Source organism: Bos taurus, chromosome 27, assembly GCF_002263795.3.
Source record: "Bos taurus isolate L1 Dominette 01449 registration number 42190680 breed Hereford chromosome 27, ARS-UCD2.0, whole genome shotgun sequence".
Lineage (NCBI taxonomy): Eukaryota > Metazoa > Chordata > Mammalia > Artiodactyla > Bovidae > Bos > Bos taurus.
In genome coordinates this window covers 15,916,896-15,941,974 of record NC_037354.1, presented here as the reverse complement: position 1 = coordinate 15,941,974, position 25,079 = coordinate 15,916,896, and the positions used below count along the sequence as shown (strand labels likewise).

At 42.4% G+C, this 25,079-nt stretch overlaps 1 protein-coding gene across 40 annotated transcripts in view; it reads left to right on the top strand.

Annotated features, from left to right (window-relative positions):
• The window catches only part of SORBS2 (sorbin and SH3 domain containing 2), a 211,665-nt gene that overhangs the window by 58,853 nt on the left and 127,733 nt on the right, over positions 1-25,079 (top strand). For 5 of the 40 annotated variants that reach the window (XM_059882290.1, XM_059882269.1, XM_059882262.1 and 2 more), the window contains one exon: positions 8,889-8,944. The exons of the other annotated variants lie outside the window; for them this stretch is intronic. The gene's annotated coding sequence lies outside the window, so the exon portion shown is untranslated. The remainder of the gene's footprint in view (positions 1-8,888; positions 8,945-25,079) is intronic. 40 annotated transcript variants of the gene reach the window in all.

Sequence of the window (25,079 nt, the reverse complement as noted above, 5' to 3'; positions counted from 1 at the left end):
ATGACATCGAAAGTTCCCTCTAAGCAGCAGATTATAAAACAAGCCTGCTCACGAGGATGCTTCCAAAAAGGTAATGTGAGCATGATCATAAAAATACAAAGATACACTTAAAAAGGAGTGTGTATCAACTTAAAGAGTAACAGCACCAAAGCTCCATCTTACCCACTGTCTGATCTTGAGATGTGAGGTTCAGATCTGGGGTGTTTTGTAGATGGGGGTAAAAGAGATGCCTCCTCAGGAAGCTGGAGCTGGTACCAACTGTGTCCCAAGGACTCAGGGCTATTTGTCACCATTCTCCCTGGGGCCCTTTAGATTTGGGGTGGGGGGTGTTGACACATGCCACAAGCTGTGTGGCTGGGAATGGGGTCAGACCGTGAACACACAGGTGTGCATGCACACTAAGTCGCTTCAGTCATGTCCGACTCAGTCTGCGACCCTGCAGAGCTTTATAAATATACCTTTCCAGCTGTGTAACGCCCATCCAGTAGCACAGCTCATGGGTTAGGAAACATTGAGTCACTTAATACCAAATTCATTCATGATTTTAGCAACTATTTCTCTTTCCTGACCTCCCTATATTTTCTGTCCTTTTTACCATAGCGGATACATCTTCACTTCTAATTTTAAACTTTGGCTATAAGTTACTGTTATAATAATAGCTAACAACTCTTGTGTATTTCCTACATCAAAGACACAGTGGTGAACCATTCTGGTGGATTCTTTTATTCAATCCTGGAAGTAAAGTGCCCTGGGATATAAACTCCAAGAGGGCAGGACTCTTATCTGAATTCCTTTTGCCTGGGGGCAGGGGTAGTAAGTACTCTGTAAATTTTTGCTGAAGGAATGAACAAATGGATGAAAGAGTGAAAGAGCAGCCTATGAAGTGGGTCCTATGATTAGTCCCATTTTGCGACATGAAAAGTGGCCAGTCAATGGTGAGAACAAGACACGGAGCCGGGCAGTCTGTCCCCACAGACCGTGCTTCTGATGCGTACAGGTATCACCTTCACACAAGGTGGGTTTTGTTGTATTTTTATTCACTGCTTGCTTTAGGTACTGAGTCGTCCTAAAGTGCCAGCTGGCAGGCTTGAAAGATAGGATTCTGAAGGGTTGTCTGAATCCCACAGCTAAACTCCTGGAGCCAGGAACGCATCCTCAAGAACTAGAAACTATTTTCTTCACCAAGAATGAGCAGAATTAAGAAGTCAGTGGGGCGAGTTCAGTCAGGAAGAATGCGAGGGAGCTGAGATACCTATTTCTGAGAAAGGCATGTGGGGGCGTTGGGAAGGGCTGCCAACCGCGGGGGGACTCGAGGCTGCATCAAACCGGAAGGATTCTGAGATGCAGGAGACGAGAGGAGCCAGTACCAACCAGGGTCAGGCGGAGGGCGGGTGGGGTGGGAGGCGGTGAGCATCTTAATAACTACCTTGAAAGTCAGGCGTTCAAGTTCGCTCTCGTCCGCTGGCCACTGTATGATTTGTGGCTGGGTTAGTCCAACATGAAGGACCAGAGATAAAGCAGATAAAAAAAACAAAAAATGTATTTTTAGTTTGCTTTGTGTAGAGTCTAGCACAGTGTCCAATTGGGGCCACAAAAGCAAGAGTCGTAATGAAGTAAGGAGGAGGGGAGGTCGGGGGCCTGACTCTGGCTCTGAAGCAGTGACTGGGCTGGAGAAATGAAAGGTACTATTCATCATGAACTTCTCTCTGTTCCCCTCTTCTTTCTCCTTCATGACTCCTCTCGTCCTCTCTTTATATCAAGTCTTCAGCCGACATTTCTCTTTCATGTCTTATACTCATAGACCTTGTCCATATTCAGGCAAGGCATGGACCACAGGTCCTAACTTGGCAGTTTTTAGTTAGATTTTCCCTACGAATTTTTGGGTTCTAATTCTTTTTGCCAAGGGACCAGTACACACAGTGGGAACTGGTCTGAGGTGCTTCTTTGGCATTTCTGGCCTCTTAGCATCACTCCATGTCACAGTGCAGACAAGTTGACCTTCAAGCTTTCGTTTCACTGCCTGCCAGCTTTCCTTAATGCCAAAGCCACAGATCACTCTTGGGTTTGAAATCATCTTTTCGCACAAGCAAAGAGGAAGATCCAAGCAGCACAGATAACGTGGCCTGTCCACCCTAGTGATACTCCATAGGCTGGAGCCTCTGTGCCCGCGGATTCCTCACCCATGCTTGCTCTCCGTCACTTATGTAAATGAAGCAGGATTGCTGAGCCCGCATCATTGGTGCCCTGATGAGTATCCTGCACACGTGTGGCTGCTGGCCAATGCAGGCCAAGTCCAGGTTCAATGTACAGGCGAGACCGGCACTTTGCTCTGCTCCAGTCCCGTAGAAGACACCCACAGCAGACTTGTATTTCTGTCCAAGGCTCCGTTTCCATCATCTATTTTTTATAGCACTGATACTAAACCGGCTGCAGCAGATGAAGGGTATTCTTTCTGGCTCAGGCGCATCACCATGCTGGTCTGCCCCTCCTAGGAAGCAGGCTTGCTGAGTTAGCTTTTATCCTTTACCATGGGAGACTCAGTTCAACAAAATGTAAGTGTTTTGAGATGCCTGGTATTTTCAAAATGTAAATATCTACTTCCCCACACATGAGGGGCAAAGGGCCATGTGATAAGATGGAAGAGGGATGGGGGTTTTATTTGGTACCATTGGTGGCAGGATGACAGTGGGTTTGAAGACGAGCAAAAGAATTTGCGGCAACCTCCAGTTTCGTAGTATGTCATTAACTTCTGAGAGAATCTTAGTTTATTCTGAGGCAGCTTTGTGACATTTCAGAATCACACTGTCATGTGCTGTCTCTGAAATGCTTGCATATTCTCATCTTTATATGCTCTCCAAATAGAATAAGCTTGCATTTTTAGACTTCTCTACGAAGAGTGATAAAGATTTGCAAACCAGGAAATTTAAAGATAACCATTTATAAAGGACCATAAGCCACTTTCCCCATACTAAACACTCCACACACCCTCACACACTAACAAACATAAAGAGATTTTAAACATTAACTAGCTAACTAGTAATAGCATTATATATAAACTTAGAATGCTTTTGGCTTACACTAGATTTACGTAGAATGATTCATTAAATGTCAATAATAAATGACTGTATTTGTTGCCCAATATAAAGCTTTAAATCTGTAGTGTATTTCACCAGGTCGTTTGTGGTTTTATGAGAGCTAATGCTCTTTATTTCTATATGCATATTTATCACATTTCAGGTATATAGCTATTTTTGCTTTTTCAAGCCTGTTTTTCTTTTGGCCTATATTCTCGACTCTAACTCTATTCAGCTTTTTGGTTTTGTGAATGTTATTGACATTTTCAGCTGGTAAAAAACGAAAACACCCAACCAACCCACGTGAACTGCTATTTTTCAGTGTTCCTGTGTGTCTGTGCTCTACCTAACAGCAAGATCTGTAGGACCCCAGGAAGGGAAACAAGTCAGCTCTGGGCTACATTGTCCACTTTGTATTAAACTTGACAGCTAATTTGCACGTTCACACTTTTTTAATGCTGGAGTTCTTAAAACCCTGACAGCTTGAACCCTTTTAACTTCAGCTAAGTATGCAAATAGAGAATGGAACCCAGAGGGTTCCCTTGCATTGGTATCATTTCCAAGGTATTTATTTTGGTCAAATACAGAAATTAATTCATGTTTAATACTCTCTAGTAAAAGGGAATCATATGAGGGCAGTGAGAGAAAAAGTAGTATGGAAAGTGTTACAAAACAAGCCTGAACATTCCAGTGAGGATCACAAAAAGAATTCAGAGACCAAATATTTAATCAAAATTAATTTAACAAAATCACATTAAGCAAGGATCCTTCCCCAGACCCACTGATGAAATGTTTTAAATGCTTTTTCTATATAAAGAGACATTTAATCTGATAAAGCAAGTGGCATTTTTATACTCCAGAAAAATTATTTATTCTTAGAAAAGAAGAAATCCTGGACATGTAGCCAGATATGGGAAAAAATATTTAAGGGGGAACTTGTTTTGGCAGGAAAGAGAGAGAAAAAACTTTTTTTTTTTTCTTCTGAAGCACTTGGCAAAGCAGAAAGCTTAAAAATATTTCCCAATTTGACCAGTTGCAAAACCACACAGCATGTTTTGCTTTTCTGGTCGGGGAGAAGGAAAAGCCTTGATGGGGACGGCCTTCTGAGTCCCATCACGTCCCCTATCTTGATGGGGGTTAATCACATTAACTCAGCGCTTGCTGGAATGCCTAAGCTGTCGTTTGTCCTGCCCCCGCTGAATGAGACACACGGCATTCTGAGGAAGAAGCCAAAGCAGCCAATTTCTCAGAAAATACGAGAATGACCCCCGGAGGTTAACAGCACAATCTTTTATACAAAAATTACTGCAAACGTGGATCACGTGTTCTTCCCGGATCCGCGGAGTCTCTGTGTGTGCTGCTCACCAACAAGCTGCCCTGACTGGATCAGATGTGCAAGCAGAAGCTGGTGAATAGAGCATGGAGCTCACATCTCCTTTTTTTTTTTTTTTTTGTCCCCTAGTGTGTTATATTCCCTGAAGCAGTTTCAATGAGATAGATTAAGTGGCGAGCAAACTAGCTCTTCTGGTCTTGTATCTGGAGTCAACAAAGGGTGTTTCTGTTCGCTGAGTGGAGAGTGGAAAGGTTTGTTTATTGAAAGGAAAATTCACTGTATTATTAATTTTTTTTTCCACAGTACCTCAGAGGTCAACAAGAGGTAGGCAGCAGACAGAACCTGACTGGGGGGAGATTTGGCTTTATCTGTGGGAGAGTCCTTTAATTCCTCCCACGATGTAAAACATAAATGCTCACAAAGATGCCCTACTTTCTTTCCCTGAGGCTGGGGAGATAACCAGAAGCTCCTCGCCTTCCCACCCAAGAATCAGAACCCTCACACTGTCAAGGGTCTTACAGGCCATCTAATCTTTGAACACACAATGTTTTAACATTGTTTGTTTGTTTTAATGATAGAGTTCCTTTCCATCCTCCCTTAAGAAACCCACATTTCTTTTGAGTTGCACCTTACTGTCAGCACGGGTCCCCCTAAACGGTAGGGCCATTCAAGGGGAGGCACAGGTTGTAAAGGAGCAAAGTCTTGGTCCTGATCATGGGAAGGGCAGACACAGGTGCAGGACAATCCCTCATTCCTCCCCCTCCTCCCCCTCCTCCCGGGCTTGGCAGGTGTCAGCCGCGGTCGGGCTGGACAGCTACCGCTCTTCCTGCCCTACCTCTTTAAGCCCCAATCCTGAGACCTGAAAGCTGTGGAAATTCTACTTGTAAATGCAAAGTCCAAACCATCATTGGAAAATCAACCTCTCCTTATAGCTCACCCTGAAACATAGTGAAAGAAGCAGCACTTTGAAAGCCCTTAAATAATTGCTAAAAAGGGAGAAATTGTGGGCAATCTCAATAGCAATGAACACTGACCGTTCTTACCCTGGCTCCTGTTCTTTAGTAAATGAGGGGAGAAGCTCAGATTCATAGGCGTTGCGAAGGGCAACCCAGGACTCAGACATCCTTATGGTGCTTTACTCAACTTGTGACTTGAAGTGAATACGTTAGTGATAGGGGCCAAGGGAGAAATTACAGGACAGCCAGGTAAGCTTGTACTCTCAGGTCAAATGGATCAGGCTTTCTTGTTGGGGAACCCTCCAGTTAACCTCACTATGGGCTCCGTTCCTGATTGCTAGTCACCGCTGAGAGTGGCCACTGTGTGGGATGACCTATCTCTGAACGGGTGTTAAGCCCTGTCCTGGAGGACCCTTCGGTTGAGTGGGTTGCGTCAGAGGGGCCCTGGGCTGAAGAGGACACCCGGGAATACCTGGAAACTCTTCGGGGCTGAGGGTCACCCACAGTACAAACCCTGAGCTGTGACCAGGCAGCCTTAGCTCCTTTGCAAAAGGCATTTTGTCTGAAGCCTCATCCTCCGAGTTTGTGTTAAAGTACCCAGACAGAGCTGAGTGCTGTGATGATTGAATGTCATCGGCTTCAAGCTCTCCTTAAAGCTCACCATACCTCCCTATTCCTCCTGGGTCCCAGGTCTGCTCAGTGACCACCAGAGTACCCAGTTCCTTCATGCACAGACTTCTACATTGACCTTAATGATCCCAGGGCGCTTGCAGACAAGGGAGGACTTTTGTAGGGGAGGAACATAACTTCCCCTCTATCCTCCCCTCTATCCTGAGTTCTTAGCTATGGCTCCTGTAATATTAACAGAAGACAGATTAACAAGAGAAAAACAAGCACATTTATTAACCTGTATGCTTTGTATACAGGGAGGTACACAGGGAAAAATGAGAGCTCCCCAGGGTGGCTTAGAATTAAGGCTTCACTGTCATCTTCGCAGGGAAAGGGGAGGAAGATGCGGGTCTCTTAGGAGAGGGCAAATGACTTTTCGGAAGATGAGTGAGCCCTTAGAGTGCACAGGAGGTGCGATCGTCTGTGGCGATGTGTGTGTGGTATGGTGTTATTCCTAGTCTCCAAAGACGAGTCCCTCTTCCCTCGTTGATGAAACTCCTGGAGGGGATCCATGACCATTGAGTTCTTTTGGAGCTTCTGTCTTTAGGCAGATAAGGGAACTCAGAAAAAGCCTCTCCCTGCATTTGCTCTTTTTCAAGTGCCCACAGCTCAAAATAATGAATATACCAAAGCAGCATAACTTGGGGCAGTATATTCTGCTGGCCTTCACTTCTAAATGATAACACCTATATGCTGTAATTGCCTTCGATGCAAAGCGTACTTCCCCTTTTAGTTCAGTACAAACCCAGACTTGCACTACAGCACCTGCACGAAAGCTGGTGATTTCTGAGGCTGACACAACTGTTGAGATGGTTCCTGATTGACTTGGTATCCCAAGCTCTCAAGAAGCCATGATGAGCAAATGCTTTGGGACCGTTAGAATGGGCCACTTTTAATGCAGCCATAGCAGAGTACATCTAAGCCCTGTTTGTGTGGGAGACCCAGCTCCCCACCCGCCACCTAGGCCTGGGTAACTTGGCACCTGACCATGGCTCTGCCTTGCACATTTTTGGAAGGATTAATAGAAACGCTTTGGGAAAGAGCTTGAACACCGAACACATCGGCTGCAATAGATACTATAACTGTGTTGCTGGAAATTTAGCAACATTAGGATTGTATGAAAAATCAAATTCTGAACATTTTCTAAGAAATTTGTTTACTGCAACTATTAACTTCATCAAGGCACATGCAATCCACAAGATTTTAGTTTTCTGCAGGTAAATCATTTATTTTGATCCATCAGTGATGAAGAGGACAAAACTACACACATACACACACACAAATATTTTAAAGATACAGTCCAGGAATGGCAATTTAACTTAAGTTTAACACAAAAGCAGATGCATTTTTAATGAGGTTTCATCAGATATTATTTATAAACAGGTAGCTTAAACAAAATGAAGACTTAGATTTGGGGGGAGGGTTGCATGTGAGTATGTGTGTGTTTGTGTGTGTGAGAGAGAGACTGTCTGTGTGAGACAGAGAGACTGTGTGTGTGTGTGAGAGAGAGAGAGAGAGTGTGTGTGTCTGTGTGTGCAGTTTGCCTTTTTCCTTGTCAGAATGGTTCCATTTTGGAAACAAGCTTTCTTCCCAAATTTGCAGATGCCTGCAAATAGTATTCTGCCTAGAAGGGAAAAAACAGCTTACTATGATTCATTTGAAACAAATCTCCTACAATGTCAAAAGGGGGTATTTATCACTGTGACAGATTGATTTATCTGCAGAAACAGGCATTGCTTCTCACCTGAAAATCAGGGCCTTCCCTAGAAATAGGTCGACTAGGCAATGCCTCCTGACAAGATAGGAGGACCCCTGAGAAGTTCCCATTGGCCTCCAAGTGGCTCCTTACCTCTCATGACCCTCACTTCCTGGCTGGTCTGAAATTCTTGCCCACAGGGTCAATCCTATGTTTCAAAAACACAGATAAACTTGCTTAAGATAGAATTTACTGAGAGGAGAGTGTGTTCAACTTGTTAGCATCTCACAGAGCCTTAAATGGTCAGATACACTACTGTACCCCTTCACGATTCAGCGAACAGACCCAGAAAGGTGATTTTCAATTTGAAAAAAGCATCTGGGCAACTTAAATTTTGAATTGTAAGGAAAGGGTGGATAGCTGGTGAATCAATTGAGGAGAGATCCTTTGAGGAGGGGACATAATGGGGTCTCCTCGCAGGATGAGTTGGCTGTGGGCGGAGGGCAGATAGCAAAGCACGTGGTGAGTGAGGGTGGGGGTGGGGGAGAACATTCCAGAGAACTGCCTGGATCCTGCAGGAAGTGGGGTTGCCTCCCTCCTACCCTTTATGCCTCCCACCTCTCCTATCCTGCTCCATGCAGATTTGGAAAAGACACTGGAAGAGCCAAGAGGAGATGGGAATGGTGGATACAAGATACGTTGACACTATAGTCTTTGCTATCCTGCATACTTCCATTCTATTAAAATACTCATCGGTGGTAATGAAGCTTTGTTAGAGAAAGTTCGTTTTAAATAAATGGGGCGAGGAACGTGGAAATGGATCAGCAAAACAACTCAGGGCTGCCTAAGTCACACTGCCTGCTTCACCCCCACCTGAGACCCCCGTGGGTTAAACAGCCCCGATCGACCCTATTCTACGTAATTCTGGCGACTAGCTGCGGTGTGTCACAAACTAAAAATAACTACAGGTGTTGGCCCAAATATTTCCTTTCCTATTGTTTCTCGAGAACAAGGTATCAAACTTGGTCAACGAAGAAGCATATACACAATACAACGATAAAGTTAAGCTTTCCTGAGCTTGATTTCATTGCTATTTTGATTGCTTTCATGATCACCGAGCTGATCCCACCCACCTATTTATTGTAACGTTTCTTTTCTAGAGCCAGAATAGGACAGACTCATATACCATTCTGATCTGGGTGCATTTCTTCAGAAGGTACGCTGTGCTCATGGGGAACTGCGGCTGCCCGGGCATGGGGCTGACAAGGCCGGGAGGAAAGTCTGTGTGTGCATTTTAACAAGAAGGTTTCCCAGGGAAGTGAGGGAAGTAAAATGATGGGCACCAAAGGCTTTGAGGCCGCTCCGCCCTCTCCTGATATTCATTCCTCTCGTGTCCCAGCAGAATTTCTGCTGGGATTCTTCAGAGATACCCTTGGTTTAAGTTGATTGATGTAAAGGAGGCCAGTGGGGAAATCAGAGGAAGTTGGGGGGTAGGGGGAGGCCAGAGTGATGGTTCTGGGAATTCTTGACCCTGCCTTATTTCTCAGTAGGATATTGTGCTGGGTAGGGGTGAGGCCGGGGCGGGGGGCGGGGGACAAGGAATCTTAGGAATGCTGTGAGCAAACTATAATCAGGCCCCATCCTTGTCCTAAAGAGGAAACTAATCAGGCCCCACGTGCTTTGTGTTTGTGCTTAGTTGCTCAGTCATGTCCAACTTTGCGACCCCACGGACTACAGCCTGCCAGGCTCCTCTGTCCATGGGGTTTTCCAGGCAGAGTAGTGCCGTTTCCCTCTCCAATCGGGCCCCATCCTTGTCCTAAATATCTCCCGTCTCGCTGCTTCTCAGTTACAGCATGCCCACATGGTCCTACCTGTTATAGCGAGAGGATGCCTCTTGCTCACTGACACTCGACAGGGCACGGGAATGCCCTGACCACCGTGCACACCCCTGGGAGCAGGACTTCTAAGGCCCGCAAGCCACCTACCAGTGAACTTTCCCTGGCTTTCCACTGGGCTCCGAGAGTGGACAGGACAGCTAGGTGCCACCACTGGATGTCAAGGGTCAGCAGGGTCACTCTGCCCCTAAAGGCTCTAGAGAAGAGCCCCTCTTGACCTTTTGCTTGCTCCAGGTGGTGGTCAGAAATGCTTGGCATCCCTTGGCCGATGGCAGCATCGCTCCAGTCTCTTACTGTCACATGGAGGTGTTCCTTTTTCTTGTGTGCCTGTCTCTCTCTGAATCTCTGTCATTATAAGGACACCAGCCACTATGTCCTTAATCCTCATCTGCAAAGAGCCTATTTCCAGGTGAGGTCACTTGCGTAGGTACCAGGATTAGGACTTCACCATATTGTTTTGGGGACCCAGTTCACCCTAGGATCACCACTGCTGGGCAATGGGTCATGTCCGAGCAAGAAGTATCTTTCAAGTGTGGATCACCAGCTGGTGACCCTTCAGTCCCAGACTCAGCACTCACCCCCTCGCACATCTGTGCAACTGATCTACTCCACGGGGAGCACAGAGGGCCGTGGTCCAGTGTCTCACTGGCAGGACAGGCCCACCTGGTCCAGGTGATTCCTGAGTGAGATCAGAGCCCCGAGGACTCATCACCTCACCATTACTCAGGAGCTTTGGTCTGAGTGAACCTTAAGCCCGCAACTTACTTCTTCCAAAATACTAGGACCATCCATGTAATAGATCATTCTTTTTTCACAGTCTTTCTGTCACACTTTGATGCCCTTCCAATCCACACACAACATTGAGATTATCTTTCAAGGGAATGAGTTTTCCTAAAACTTCATGGGTCTCCTTGATTGTTCTGAATTTAGAGGGCTGCAGAGTACCCTGGAGTTACTTATTCCTATGCAGACAATTTATAAGATCACCCATCTCCATTGAACTTTCCATTTTCTACTCACATATTACTTCTAAAAGGAAAATTTTTACTTCCTCTATTGTAAATCGGGTTTTAAAGGTGCATATTTTTCAAGAAAGCAGATCAGATATCAGAGCATAGATATCAGGCTGTGGAATTTATTATCCATGATCTACAAATAAGAATCTGTGTGATACTTTTAGTCCTTTTTCTGCACAATGATTTGAAAGTATATTTGGGAAGAGAGAGAGGAGCAGAATGAGAGAGACCTTCCCCTTTCTAAGAGTCACTGCTTAGTCATTGCATTCTGTGTAAAGACAAAGAGAATCCTACTGAAAAGGTAAATATCAAGAGGCTTAGTTAGGTATGACTATGCAAGACATTTTATAAATATTTTGATACGCAGATACAGGAGAAAGTGATTTGTGAGACGGTAATTTTGCATTCTGCTATGGCCAAAGCCAACTGAAATTCCTCATTTGCATTAGCCATCTGAGCTGTTTTCCATTTGGAGAAATGTTCTATTCTGAGTTCCAGCTCCTCCCATATTAGGAGGGCAGTAATGGAGAGTCTGTATTTGAATCTGTCCAGATGAAACTGTGTATCCAAGTAAGTTCTATGTATCAGAGATGAAGTTATCTTATTTTATTTTACTGCTGCTTCTACTTTTAATTTAGACTTGATCCATCATTACAGTGAGGTCATAATTTCTTCCTTTCTTCTCTCCCTGCCTCAAAGAAGGATTTAAATTAACCAAAGGGACTTGGTTTTTAAAACAGCCTTTTAAAGAATATAGATATTTGCACATAAGAAAAAAAATAAAAAATAATGAGTGAACACTTGTTGCTTAATGGCACCCCACTCCACTACTCTTGCCTGGAAAATCCCATGGATGGAGGAGCCTGGAAGGCTGCAGTCCATGGGGTTGCTAAGGGTCGGACACGACTGAGCGACTTCACTTTCACTTTTCACTTTCAGGCACCGGAGAAGGAAATGGCAGCCCACTCCAGTGTTCTTGCCTGGAGAATCCCAGGGACGGGGGAGCCTGGTGGGCTGCCGTCTATGGGGTCGCACAGAGTCGGACATGACTGAAGTGACTTAGCAGCAGTAGCAGCAGCAGAAGGGAATAACCTGTTTAGTGATTTTGATAGGAAAAATATCCACTAAGCAGATAACATCAATTAAAAAACATATCTATACGACATTTTAGCCATAAGGATGGTATATGGGTAGAACGCTGCAGCTAAGTCAGAATAAAGCCCCTTCCAGGTTTCAAGATGGTTGATACTTGCTCACCTGTTCCAGCAGGCAAGCAGGTGCCTGGGAGCCCAGCTCCAAAAGTGGGACAGCATTTAAAGCCTGGACCTCTTCCAGCCGGTGACTTCTAAGGGCAGGGCCCTGAGCTGAGCTATTATTTGTGCATTCTAGCTGTAAAGTGCCTACTGCAACCTGGGCTGCAGCAGTTCACAAGAGGAATCTCTGTCCTTTCTTAAAGGAACTTAAAAGGACTCGCTCAAGGACTACTTGTCAGAAATGCTGAGTCATTAATATTGTATTACAGTTCATCACAGACATATGTTGCCTTTATTTGTGAAAGTTCATAAGAGCTAAAATATGACGTGTTAAAGTTTCTTGGCTGTCCTGAAGTGTCCCCCTGAGTGGAAGAAGGCGTGCTTCTCAAAAATGAGAGATGACTTTTACAAAAATCCAACCCATCTGAGAGATGATGAAATGAACATTTGGAGATATTATTCTCCTGTTCTTAAAAAAATTTCATAGTGACCTTTTTAAAAGCCAAAATTGGAATTACACTGTGTTGGTCTGCACCTTCAATTTTACATCATTGTTTTGAGAGTATTTTTCCATTCATGAAATGTTTTTGAAAAATGTAAATTAATTAGTGACACAAGGAGTTAAATAATAAATAAATATATTACAATACAACCCAATGATAAAAACTAAAATTTTCTCTTAATGTTAAAGGACCCAGAAATTCTGCATTGAATATTAGATTTTTCTCATTCCCTAAAAAAAAAATTACATAAGTTATACTGTACATGAAATGTGATGGGGTTTTTCCCTACAATGTAGATCTTGATAATTCTAAAATTGGGCCAGAACCACCTGGAATATGAATCATTAGACTAAGTAAGTAGAAAAAGAGAAAGAGTAATAGGGTGTTTTTCCAGGAAACCAAAGATCTGTATTATTCCTTGTATTTCACGGGCTGGAAACTAGGCATCTGGGCAAGCTTTAGATTGGATGGTTTCGTAGGATTAATGCACCCTGAGTACTCGTAACCCACGTGCTTACAGACCTATGGCCATCAGCTGGCCTGATGTGAGGGGTGTTCTCCTCGAATCAGTTTAACATAAGGACCAGGAAGATGGAGACAGCACTAAACATCTAGCTCTGCTCTTTACTTATTCAGAAACTAGAAGTACAGAGGAAACGGCAGAAGAACATCCTACCTCTAGTCACTTAGAGGGCAGTCCTCTGAAAGAGTAGAGATTTGCTCAGCTGGCCCAGAGAGAACTGGGTAGAAAGTCAATGAAACATCTTAGAGTCTTTTCATTTTTCAAGCATACAGACTTAAAAGCAGCTTTATCGTGACTATACTTATTTAATATCGGTAGAACTTACAATGTACCACATGAGAAAACATAGGAGAGTAAGAAATAAATGAATTCTGTGAATCAGAGACATGACCTCCATGTAGGAAGATCAGCAATTACCAGTCACACAATTCTCGTCATATGCAGTACCCCTCTGCTCAACACTTTACATATATTATCTAGTTCTCACATGATCAGTGGTAAACAGATGTAATCATTTTTATTCTACAGCTGAAGAAGGAGAGACCAGAGGGCTGATTTCATTCATTTCCCCACCTACTCCCTCACAGAACACGTATTTGGCTCCTAATGTGTGGCCAGCATGGTCTGAATGAAGGAGATGAGGTTGGGAGCATGGCTGTCATCTCTGCCTCCACCCCAAGCAGCCAAGGATTTGCATTGGTCTACTCATCTCCAAACCACGGAACCTAACACTAACAGTGCTATTTAATAGAGAAACTTGTGCAGTCTCACAGGAGACCAGCAAATCGCACTGCATCTTCATTAATTTTCTTCCTGAGTTCAGAATCACTGTGATTAACTTCAGAACCTGGAATGAAAATTACCAGTGCGAGTGTGCATTATTCTGTGATGATGAGTTGAGGCAGATGTTTGGTTAACCAGATTTAGAAATAAAGCCCTGTGGCTTTGCTGCTTTACCAAAAAGAGTCTTATCGATCGCCACAGAAGAGGGAAGAATGCTTACAGTAAAAGAAGCACCACCAATATTTACCTAGAACACGAGGTTCATCACAATGACCAGAATTAGAGAGAATGGCAAAGACAGGACCTTAGCAAGATACTTTCAAGTGATCCCCATTCACAAATACAATTTTATTTGGCAAGCCAAGGGCCCTTCTCAGCCACAGCAGGTGAAAACATTTGCCTAGGTGACAGATGGTAGAACCAGAGCTTGAAAGCATCCATTTGCAGCCACATTCTTTCCATACACCATGCAGTGGGCTTTCCTACGGAATGCAGCCTCTGGCACTATGATAGATCTTCCGGTCCCCGTAAAGGAAGCCAGAACCTTATCTGAGTCCTATCCTTGGGCTGACTGGATAAACCCACAGACCCAAAACTCAAAACACTTTGTTTTGGGAATAAAAATCTTTTTTTGAACATTTAAATAATGTCCAGAAAAGCCATTCTCCTTAGGTTTACTAAAACTCAAACTAATTTGAAAGCATTGACCATATATATTTCAAGTGCTTTTTAATATTGGAACCCTTAGTCAAGGATTGTACTGCTAGGATGTGTTTAATCTTAAAAGCAAATCATATTTCCATGAGAGTTAGTCATCAAAGAAAGCATAAAACCTGTCTGGAGCAGATTCAAGAATGAATGTGTGAGTGCTAAGTCAATTCAGTTGTGTCCTACTCTTTGTGGCCCTATTGACTATATGTAGCCTGCCAGGTCGGAGAAGGCGATGGCACCCCACTCCAGTACTCTTGCCTGGAAAATCCCATGGATGGAGGAGCCTGGTAGGCTGCAGTCCATGGGGTCACTAAGAGTTGGACACGACTGAGCAACTTCACTTTCACTTTTCACTTTCATGCACTGGAGAAGGAAATGGCAACCCACTCCAGTGTTCTTGCCTGGAGAATCCCAGGGACAGGGGAGCCTGGTGGGCTGCCATCTATGGGATCACACAGAGTTAGACACGACTGAAGTGACTTAGCAGCAGTAGCAGCAGCCTGCCAGGTTCCTCTGTCCATGGGATTCTCCAGGCAAGAATACTGGAGGATGTTGCCATGCCCTGCTCCAGGGGTTCTTCCCAACCCAGGGATCAAACCTGCATATCCTACATCTCCTGCATTGGCAGGCAGGTTCTTTACCACTAGCATCACCTGGGAAGCCCAGGAATGAATACTAACCAGTAATTCATTCATAACAGTGATTCAATAACACTGTGAATCAATAACAGTGAATCAATAACAGTGATTGAGGATTGAGGTGTTTTATTTCTGTTTAATTATTTTTCCTGAACAAGATATTCCCCTTGCTTTATCTTAAAAGGTATAGTAAACTGGTTTTATCAAAATAAAATAGGCCTAATTATGGGACATTATTTTGGAAATCAAGTTTTATTGTTGCATAACAGTTTAATAACCATGATAAATAAGCCTGCATCCTAATGAACACATTTAGTTAAAGGAGCTTATTGAAATGAATCTCTTCAGGCTTTTCTTTCTTAATGTAAGTATGATCCCATAAAAGGCTTAATTTGGTAATCTGGTAACAAAATCATTAATTTTTCATTAATTTAAAAAAAAATTAAAAGTATTGAAATAAACAAGATTTGGTTCATTTAAATGCCCCATACAAGAGTATAAGAAAGAGTCAGTTACTGAATTTATTAAAATCCTCCTAATTTCCTCTTGTATGTGAGCATTATTACACTGTCAGTGTAATAACTAACACAACATGTTAACACAACAATTACAACATGTGTTGTAATTAACACAACATGTTGACTCTGACACACCTATTCTGTTAGCTGTGACTGTGTAATTGTGACCATCGAAGCTACAGGATCCCTGATGCAAACTGAGGAAGTTCCTTAATAAATCTGTCGGCTTTTCAGAGGGGAAGAGAATTTGCTCTGATGAAGCTATTTCTATCACATCAGGGTTGACTGAAGTGAATAACTCATTCAGTCACCATGGAGATGATGCCCGGGAGTATGAAGGGAGGAATGTGTGATTGTGCAGGCTTCCAGACGCTGCTGCTTTTGTTGGGGCATCTGTTTGGGGCTCTGGCTCTTGTGAGAAGCACGCTTAATGTCTCACAGAACCGCGGGGTTTTGCTTTCCCTTCCCACTTTTGTTGGTTCTCTAGAAGAGCCTCAAGTAAATATAAAACAAGGCAACCCAATACTTCACTCACAGGACCCCATGTTCTTTCCAGAAGTGTGTCTCATATTTAAAGACGTGTGCCCAAATGTGCTAAAAACAGCCCTTCCTCCCAGACACATTTCTACTACTTCTATTTTGAAAGCCCTGGTCCATCTCCAGGATCCCATACTATATTTATCTTTATATTTGTGTCTTTCTATTTATCTTACAACTGTTTCCAAAATTTTTTAATATGTGAATACATATACATTTGTAGGACAAATGGATAAGAAAAGAATGTCAAAAAAAAAGGGCAATCAATCTCCTTATTTGCTTAACCTACATCTAGCCAAGTAAAGTGTGTGTGGGTATATGTATGTATGGGTTTCCCTGGTAGCTCAGTGGCTTAGTGGTATAGAACCTGACTGCTGGTGCAGGAGATGAGGGTTTGATCCCTGGGTTGAGAAGATTCCCTGAAGTAGGAAATGGCAACCCACTCCAGTATTCTTGCCTGGAAAATTCCATGGGCAGAGGAGCTTGGTGGGCTAGTCCATGGGGCCACAAAGAGTCAGACTGAGCACACACATATGGCTTTTTCAGTAGTCATGTACAAATGTGAGAATTGCACCGTTAAAGAAGGCTGAGCACAAAGGAATGGATGCTTTTGAATTATGGTGTGGAGAAGACTCTTGAGACTCCCTTTGACTGCAAGATCAAACCAGTCAATCCTAAAGGAAAGTAACCCTGAATATTCATTAGAAGGACTGATGCTGAAACTGAAGCTCTAATACTTTGGCTACCTGATGTGAAGAGCTGACTGACTGAAAAAGACCCTGATGCTGGGAAAGACAGAAGGCAAAAGGAGAAGCGGGAAGCAGAGGAGATGGTTAGATAGTATCACTGATTCAATGGACAAGAGTTTGAGCCAACTCCAGGAGATAGTGGGGGACAGAGGAGCCTGGCGTGCGGTAGTCCATGGGGTTGCAAAGAGTCAGACATGACTTAGTGAACAACAACAAAGCTTCTTTAGATGAAGTATCTTTGGGGATGGAGCAATAAAGAATGATCCATGAAGACTTTGGGTATTTTTCTATTTAAAATAAAATTCTACTGATACGTTCATTTGATACTCAACCAGTATTAACTGAAAGCCTAATATGTATAAGGCACAGCAAAGAACACAAAAGTGAATAAAGCATGGTCCTTGCCCTCAAGAAAACATAAACACAGATAACAGTAAGAGAAGATGAAATGGTACAGACAAGGAACTATATTCACTTAAATGAAAGAGGGCCATTTATATCATATACACAGCAGGCAACTTTCAGTGGACCTCCAAGAATAAGTGTGATTTCAAGAGTGATTAGGAGTAATGCCAATTAAGGAAAGATATCATAAAAGGTGGTTCAAAATCGTATTTGCCTCACTACACCAGTCAAGCATTCCTGGGATACAGGGATGGGTTTTGATGATCTGGGCACCCCTGAGACCCAGAACTATGCCTGACACACGGGAGGCACCCAGTTAAAATGGGCCGACTAAACTCATATGAAAGCTGAAACATAAAATGTATATAAAAAGGAACAGCAGAAAGTCCAGTTTGGCTAAAGAACAGAATATGAGAAGGGAAATAGAGTAGAACATCTTGAAGATTAGAATGGGAACATATTGTGCTGGGCTTGATTTGGAATGTATAAATAGATAATGTTAAGTCACTGGTCCTTGTCAAAAGATAAACCTCGCAACACTGCACCATCAAACCAAAAGAGAGAGAGAGACTGAGAGAGGTCAGAAAGGAGACTAGAGATAGGAACATGAATCAAAAGATTAAAATGATAATTTGTTTGCCAAAATGAAATTAAAATAACAGAAATTAATAGCAATAGTTACAAGAACTCTATGAACAATAGCAAGAATAATAAACAATAGCTAATATTTAATGATCAATGCTATATCCAGGCACAAGGTCAGAATGTCTATTAATTTACCTCTTAGGACTCTAACTTCAAAGTTGTAATTCACAATTTTATAGGTCATCGAGTCTTGAAGGGACTAAAGATAATTTCCATGCTTTTGTAACTACTGGATGAGAGCAGGCTGTGATGGTTTATAGCTGCTGACCCATAGAAAACTGAAGTTCATTGTAAATATTAACAGGAGAAATGCTCAAAAATAGATGTCTAAATCTTTTTAAGGAACTAGTCAAAGATTTACTGTAATTGCTTAAAAACTCTCCATTAAAATATAAACTGGCAACAATCTTATATGTGATTCACCTTTTTAAAAACCTACTAAGCACATAAGATGCACAAGGTCCTGAGCTAGATGGAATGCGAGATAAACGGTGATAAAGAAGTTAGCCTTAATCTCATGTGTATTATAGGCAATGAAACAGACAGACACGAAATAGGTAAGCATACCGGTACTGCCAGAGGAGTGTGTTTTGAGAACATGCAAAAAGAATCGTGACAGTCAATGCAACAGGCTTAAGAACAAGCTGGTTTTAGAGCCTCTTTCCGTGTTGGAGCCTATGAGGAAAACACGCATGATTTCAGAGGCTATTTTTCACTGTTTGTTTGTGGTGGTTTTCGTTGTTTTAGTCACTAAATCGAGTCTGACTCTTCGCGACTCTGTGGACCGTAGCCCCGCCAGGCTTCTCTGTCTGTGGGATTTCCCAGGCAAGAACACTGGAGTGGGTGGCCATTTCCTGACTGGGGGAAAATAAACTGTATGTTACAGGATTTGAATAGATTAAAAACACCTTTAAAAGCACAGAAAGAGTAATTAATTAGGGAGACAGAAGCCTTGAAGAATGGGTGAGATTTGAGGAAACCAAGAGATTTCCAAAAGGAAATTCTATACCCAGATGGGGAAAGCAGCATAACCATCCATGGTGAACTTTGGGAAAGAACAGGCAGACACGGCTGAAGTGAGGGCTGTGGTGGAGGAGGAGGCTGGAAACGGAGGATGGCATCAGATCAGGGGATGGCCTTATGGTCACACTAAATTGTTGGAAGTTACCTTGGACAACCAGAGCCCTGAGAAGCTTCAGGAGGAGTGGCACAATTGGGCTAGGTTTTAGGAAGGGCCTGGGGCAACAGTGCAAATGATGGTGAGGAGAAGTAGAGGAGTCAGGTTAGGTACCCCTACCTGACATCGCAAAGCATGGATGTGATCGCTGGATGCTGTATTAGGAAACTTAGGTCAATTCTGCAAATATGACAGCACTCCAGCCAACATTTGCTGTTGAAGGATAACTAGCTCCTTCTAGAAGCCAAGAAGACCATTAACTAGCTGTTCGTTCCTCTTTCACTTTCTGAGCATGAAAAAATACCCCCAAGTAGTCAAGAAAAACACACCAAAGTGGTCCCAGCACAGTTTAAGATCTAAATTTACAGTATCTTTTAAAAAATCTTTTAAAACACCCAAGCATCCTCAAAAATAGTCAGAGATGCCTATATGTAAGTCAAGAAGCCCAAGATTTTTTCCCCCAAGATCTTTTATTTTTATTTTTTTTTAATACAAAGCTTCTTGGATCATTAATTTGGGAGCTACAACAATGAAAGATAACTTACAACCTCAAAACTGCTTCCTGCTCTCCAATTGTAAAGAAACTGGCCTTCTGCATGGAAGAGTGCAACTCCCTGAAGTATTTAAGTAATCTGCTAACATATAAATGCTAGAAACACTGAAAATCCTTACTTCTTGGGTATTCGCCCCTTGTGTACATAGCATACGAGAAAAGTTTAAAGTAAGTAAAGTGGTTAAAAATATGAGGCCTCAATACAGCTGGAGTCTATGGACTAATTACTGTACTCTCTCCCCACTCCTTGGGAACCCAGGGCCTTTACAGTCACAGAAGCAAGGTCAATACCCTGATCTGTGACTGTGAACTCTCCTGCTTCTCCCTCAGCTCCAGAGATCACTGAACTAGAAAGATGCATGCTTCAGAAAGAAGCATTACTAAACTCCCCAAAGCTATGAAATTTCCAGTGTAATTAAGACACACTTTTTACCTTAAGCCTCCAGATTCCGTATGCCTTAACAAACACTGGAAATTATTCTAAGGAGGTGAAATGGACTAAGACTTGGTAGTTCTTAAAGTAAATCAGCATCTCTCCTTCAGGATATTTGAACACACTGGTACTGGTACCCTGAATCTTTTTTTTTTTTTTTTTTTGGCCTCCTGGCTTCCCGCAAAGCTTCATAATTATTTTCTCACAATCCTCATAGAAATAGATTGCTCTGTTAACATCTGTTGCTTAGCTTTCAGCTTATTGGAACATACTCAATATGTTCTATACGATCTGTATTTCAACTAAATTGGGTCTTATTCTGCAAAACATAAAAGTGTTTTCAGAGTTCCTTAAGGGAGATGGAGCAAAAGAGTCCCTTTTCTTCCTATTTTTGGTGAAGTTGCTGCTCCCCTCCAGCAAGAAGGTTCCTGTGTTATTTCAGGTGCTCACCTTTATGGCCAGAGTCGTGCCTCCAAATACAATATACCTTTAAATGGCTCTGAGACTGATTAATTTCTCAGATGTTTTCCTTCTTCCTTCCATGACGATGTGAAATTCATCTCTGGCCCGCTTCAGCTATTACACAAAATAAAATTACATGGAGTCTTAGAAAGCTGGCTATTTTCCTGGCACTTTGGGTGCCCATTGTGGGTAGTATTTTGGGTAAGAGTAAAGGGCAGGGGTTGGGGGGCGGTGTTAAGAAAAGCTCAGGTGTTTCTGGTTAGTAGATACTTAATATCAATACTATTCTCAACGCTTTGGCCATTAGAAAAGGGAGATGAAGTTCTTAAACCTAACACAGGGATGAAGGAACAGAAGCCTTACGGTCGCTTCAAGTCCTGTGTTTTCAGTAGCTCGCAGAATTCTGTCCCAGAATAACTTATGATCCATGCCTGATGTTTTTTTTAACGCATTTACTTATTTGGCTGCCCTGGGTCTTAGTTTTGACATTTGAACTCTTAGTTGCAGCATGTGGGATCCAGTTCCTTGACCAGGGATTGAACCCAGGCTGCCTGCATTGGGAACGTGGAGTCTTTAGCCACTGGGTCACCAGGGAAGTCCCATGCCTGATTATTTTTTATCACCAATCTCATGCCACAAACAGACTCATTGTAGAATGTCATTCTGCTCTTCAAAGTCTGAAGTGATATTCAGCACTTTCACAACTCTAAAAATATTCAAAAAGGCAACATAGCTGCTTCATGTTAAATTCAATTAGAATAAATTGTAGAAACAGTTTTCCAAATAATGTGTGTGTGTGTGTATGCTCAGCCACTTGGTCGTGTCCAACTCTTTGCAACCCCAGGGACCGTAGCCCACCAGGTTCCTTTGTCCACGGGATTTCCCAGGCAAGAATACTGGAGTGGACTGCCATTTCCTTCTCCAGGGCATCTTCTCAACCCAGGGATCGAACCTGTATCTCCTGCATTGGCAGGTAGATTCTTTACCACTGTGCCACCTGGGAAGTCCTTTCCAAATAAGACCACTTTCTAACTAAACAACCATGTGAATAATAATAATAACTGAAATCTAATTGTTCATAGCTGATTAGGACTGAAGAATCATTTTGAGATTCAAAGAATTAGGAACTCTTCTGTCTCATTAGACTAGACTTTCATAGATGTTTTTCATTTAAAAAAAAAAAAATCAGAACTCAAAAAGTAACCCAGACACCACACACACACAAAAGTTACACATCCATCCTTTTTTTTTTTTATATTTTTAAACTTTACAATATTGTATTGGTTTTGCCAAATATCTAAATGAATCTGCCACAGGTATACATGTGTTCCCCATCCTGAACCCTCCTCCCTCCTCCCTCCCATACCCTCCCTCTGGGTCATCCCAGTGCACCAGCCCCAAGCATCCAGTATCGTGCATCGAACCTGGACTGGCGACTCGTTCCATACATGATATTATACGTATTTCAATGCCATTCTCCCAAATCATCCCACCCTCTCCCTCTCTCACAGAGTCCAAAAGACTGTTCTATACATCAGTGTCTCTTTTGCTGTCTCGTATACAGGGTTATTGTTACCATCTTTCTAAATTCCATATATATGTGTTAGTATACTGTATTGGTGTTTTTCTTTCTGGCGTACTTCACTCTGTATAATAGGCTCCACATCCATCCTTAACACCATCCTCCAGATAAGCAAATAAAGCTTATACATGATCATGGCTTTTTCATCACCCTGTCTGGGCTCAGTGACAAAACATGATCTCTTTTCTATTTATTTTTTACAGATTATTCTGAAGTATAATTTATTCTAACAGCTGTTACAGAACTCATGACCTTTCAACAGGTATCAGTGGTGCCCATTTATATAATATCCTGAGACTTCAACTATTGTTCTGACTAAAATTCAAACAACTTCTCATTTTTCTGCCTTACTACACTTTACTACCACTGAGAAGGTTGTTTTGGATAAAGATTATAATCTCACATGGTAGTTTTCCCTAAATGATTTAGAAGTTGAGCAACACAGAAACAAAAGCCTATCATTAAGAGGAAGACCTCAGTTCTCTGGAACAGGGCTTTTCCTCAAGTGACCAGATTTCATCTCCTAAAGAAAGTTCTTGTTTTCCCCATTTTTTCAGTGTGTATTAATACAGAAACCATTTTACTTTACAGAAAGATATGGGTTTTTTTTTTTTTTTCCTTTCACTTTACAGTAAAATACTTGGCTTATTTGAAACTGTGGTCTTGGGTTCATCTTCTGGCTCTACCCCAGAATTCTTTCTCATAATTGTTTGGTTCTCAACCCCATTTGCATGTCACATCTGGATCAAAATCCCCATTAAATGTGACAAAACAGGGATGAAAGCAAGATTTTCACTGGCTGCTCCAGGAAGTTTTCTTATACTAGCTTCCAAGAGCTGCTGCTGCTGCTGCTAAGTCGCTTCAGTCTTGTACAACTCTTGTGCGACCCCACAGACGGCAGCCCACGAGGCTCTCCTATCCCTGGGATTCTCCAGGCAGGAACACTGGAGTGGGTTGCCATTTCCTCCTCCAGTGCAGGAAAGTGGAGAATCAAAGTGAAGTTGCTCAGTCGTGTCTGACTCTTAGCGACCCCATGGACTGCAGCCCACCAGGTTCCTCCATCCATGGGATTTTCCAGGCAAGAGTACTGGAGTGGGCTGCCATTGCATTCTCCGCCAAGAGCTGCTACCTGTTGCTATTTAAGGAAGTTAGGGCACCAATTCAATTACCGTGGTGATTTTTATCTACAAATAGGTTAGAGATCAAATGTTTTCAGCACACTTAAAAGAGTGTGGGGCAGGGGGTGAGGGGGGAGAAGTTATTAGGAAGTTAGTTTTCATTATAGTTGTTCTGTTGTTCCCAGTGTATGGTGTCCCACATGGTATCACTTTAGTCTCTGACCAACCCCAGTCTCCGTCTCCCCGTGAGGGAGACAGATCAGGAATTGTAGCATCATCCCCACTGCAAAGGTGATGCCTTTCTTGGCTGAGAAATGTTTCTGAAAATTTTATCCAGACATCTAGAAACCTTAACTTTGGGCCTGTTCCTATACTGCAAAGACAGAATACATTCTATACCTAGAATGTACACACAAGGTAAAATGTAACTTGATTTGTCTTTTGGCAGTAGCAATCCTCTCAAATGTTTATATTACATGTGGATAATCAGAATCTACTGTCATAATATCAACTCAGGCAACATGAAGAATTCGGGACAATATGAGAAATTTAAGGCATTTAAAAAATTTATTTTCCAAACTTCAGAATAAATAATTTTGTTTCCTATAGGACATTCCAGAGATGTTTTGCCTTTTATGGTTTTTGGTCTCCTTAACCTTTAAATAACTTTTACTGGAAGTGATAATAAGGGAATAAATATTGGGCATGAAGTGCTTTACACTTAAAGGCTTTAAGAATTTCATCTTATTTAATACATTATGCTACTCTTTGTTGTGTCCAGGGCTGTTTCTAGAGGTACTGAATCACTTAAAATGCCACTGAATTTTTTTTTAATGTGTTATCACTAACGATTAATAATATCTGTCTAGAAACCTAGAAATCTAATTTTGTATTTAATTTAGGCACTTGTTTTCAAATTCATTTTAGGAATTAAATTACATGCATGGTGTGTTAAAAATTAACACAACTCTGTGCATGTCTTTGGAGTATCTCTTTAAACAAAGGCTCACTCTGAACTCTTTATGTACAAAACGTTGTGTTTAGACAATGGGATAGTAAACTCTGGAACGTGGAATGTAGGTCTAGACCTGAAGGAATCTATAATCCAATGGAGATGATAAGACATTCAGGGAAGAGTGGAAGAGATAACAGAGGGAGGAAGGAAACAAGCTCTTTAAAAGAGACACAAGGGTTGTGTGCCACCAGGAATATGTTTGCTAGCCAATATTTCACTCAACCAGTGACAGAAAGAAAATGAAATTTACTATAAAATTGGAGATTTTCCCCTTATAACTATTTCTACAAATAAGTTGAATAAGAAATTATGATTTGCTGGATTCCAACTGTGGTAGTCCATTCACTGGGATAAAAGCTCAGTGCTCCTGGAGATCCAAAATAATAGAGGCTTAAATAAGGGAGATGCTTGTTGCCCACTCATGTATCAGTGCAGATGGGTACTGGCATCGTTATCAGGGAGCCAGTCTCTTGCACACTCAACTTACAGCTTCCCTTTCATGGTCAAGATGGCCACTCCAGATCCTAACACCAGGTCTGTCGAGAGCAGACAGAGAGAAAGCCAAAGGCACCCCTGCCCTGTAAGAACCTACCCTCGGAGGGCACACATATGATTTGTCTCATGCTCACCAGCCAAACTCTGGTCACAAAGGAAGGAAAACTGAGAAATGGAGTCCTCGCCTGGCTTAAGCCATGTGCCCAGCTAAAACTTCAATTATAGGGTAAGGAGGAAAGATTGGTCTAAGAAGACGGCTAGTTGTCTCTGCCACATGTAGTAACCAAGCTATAACCTCCTACCACAGAACTCAGAGTCATGTATGAGGAAAGCATCTTTT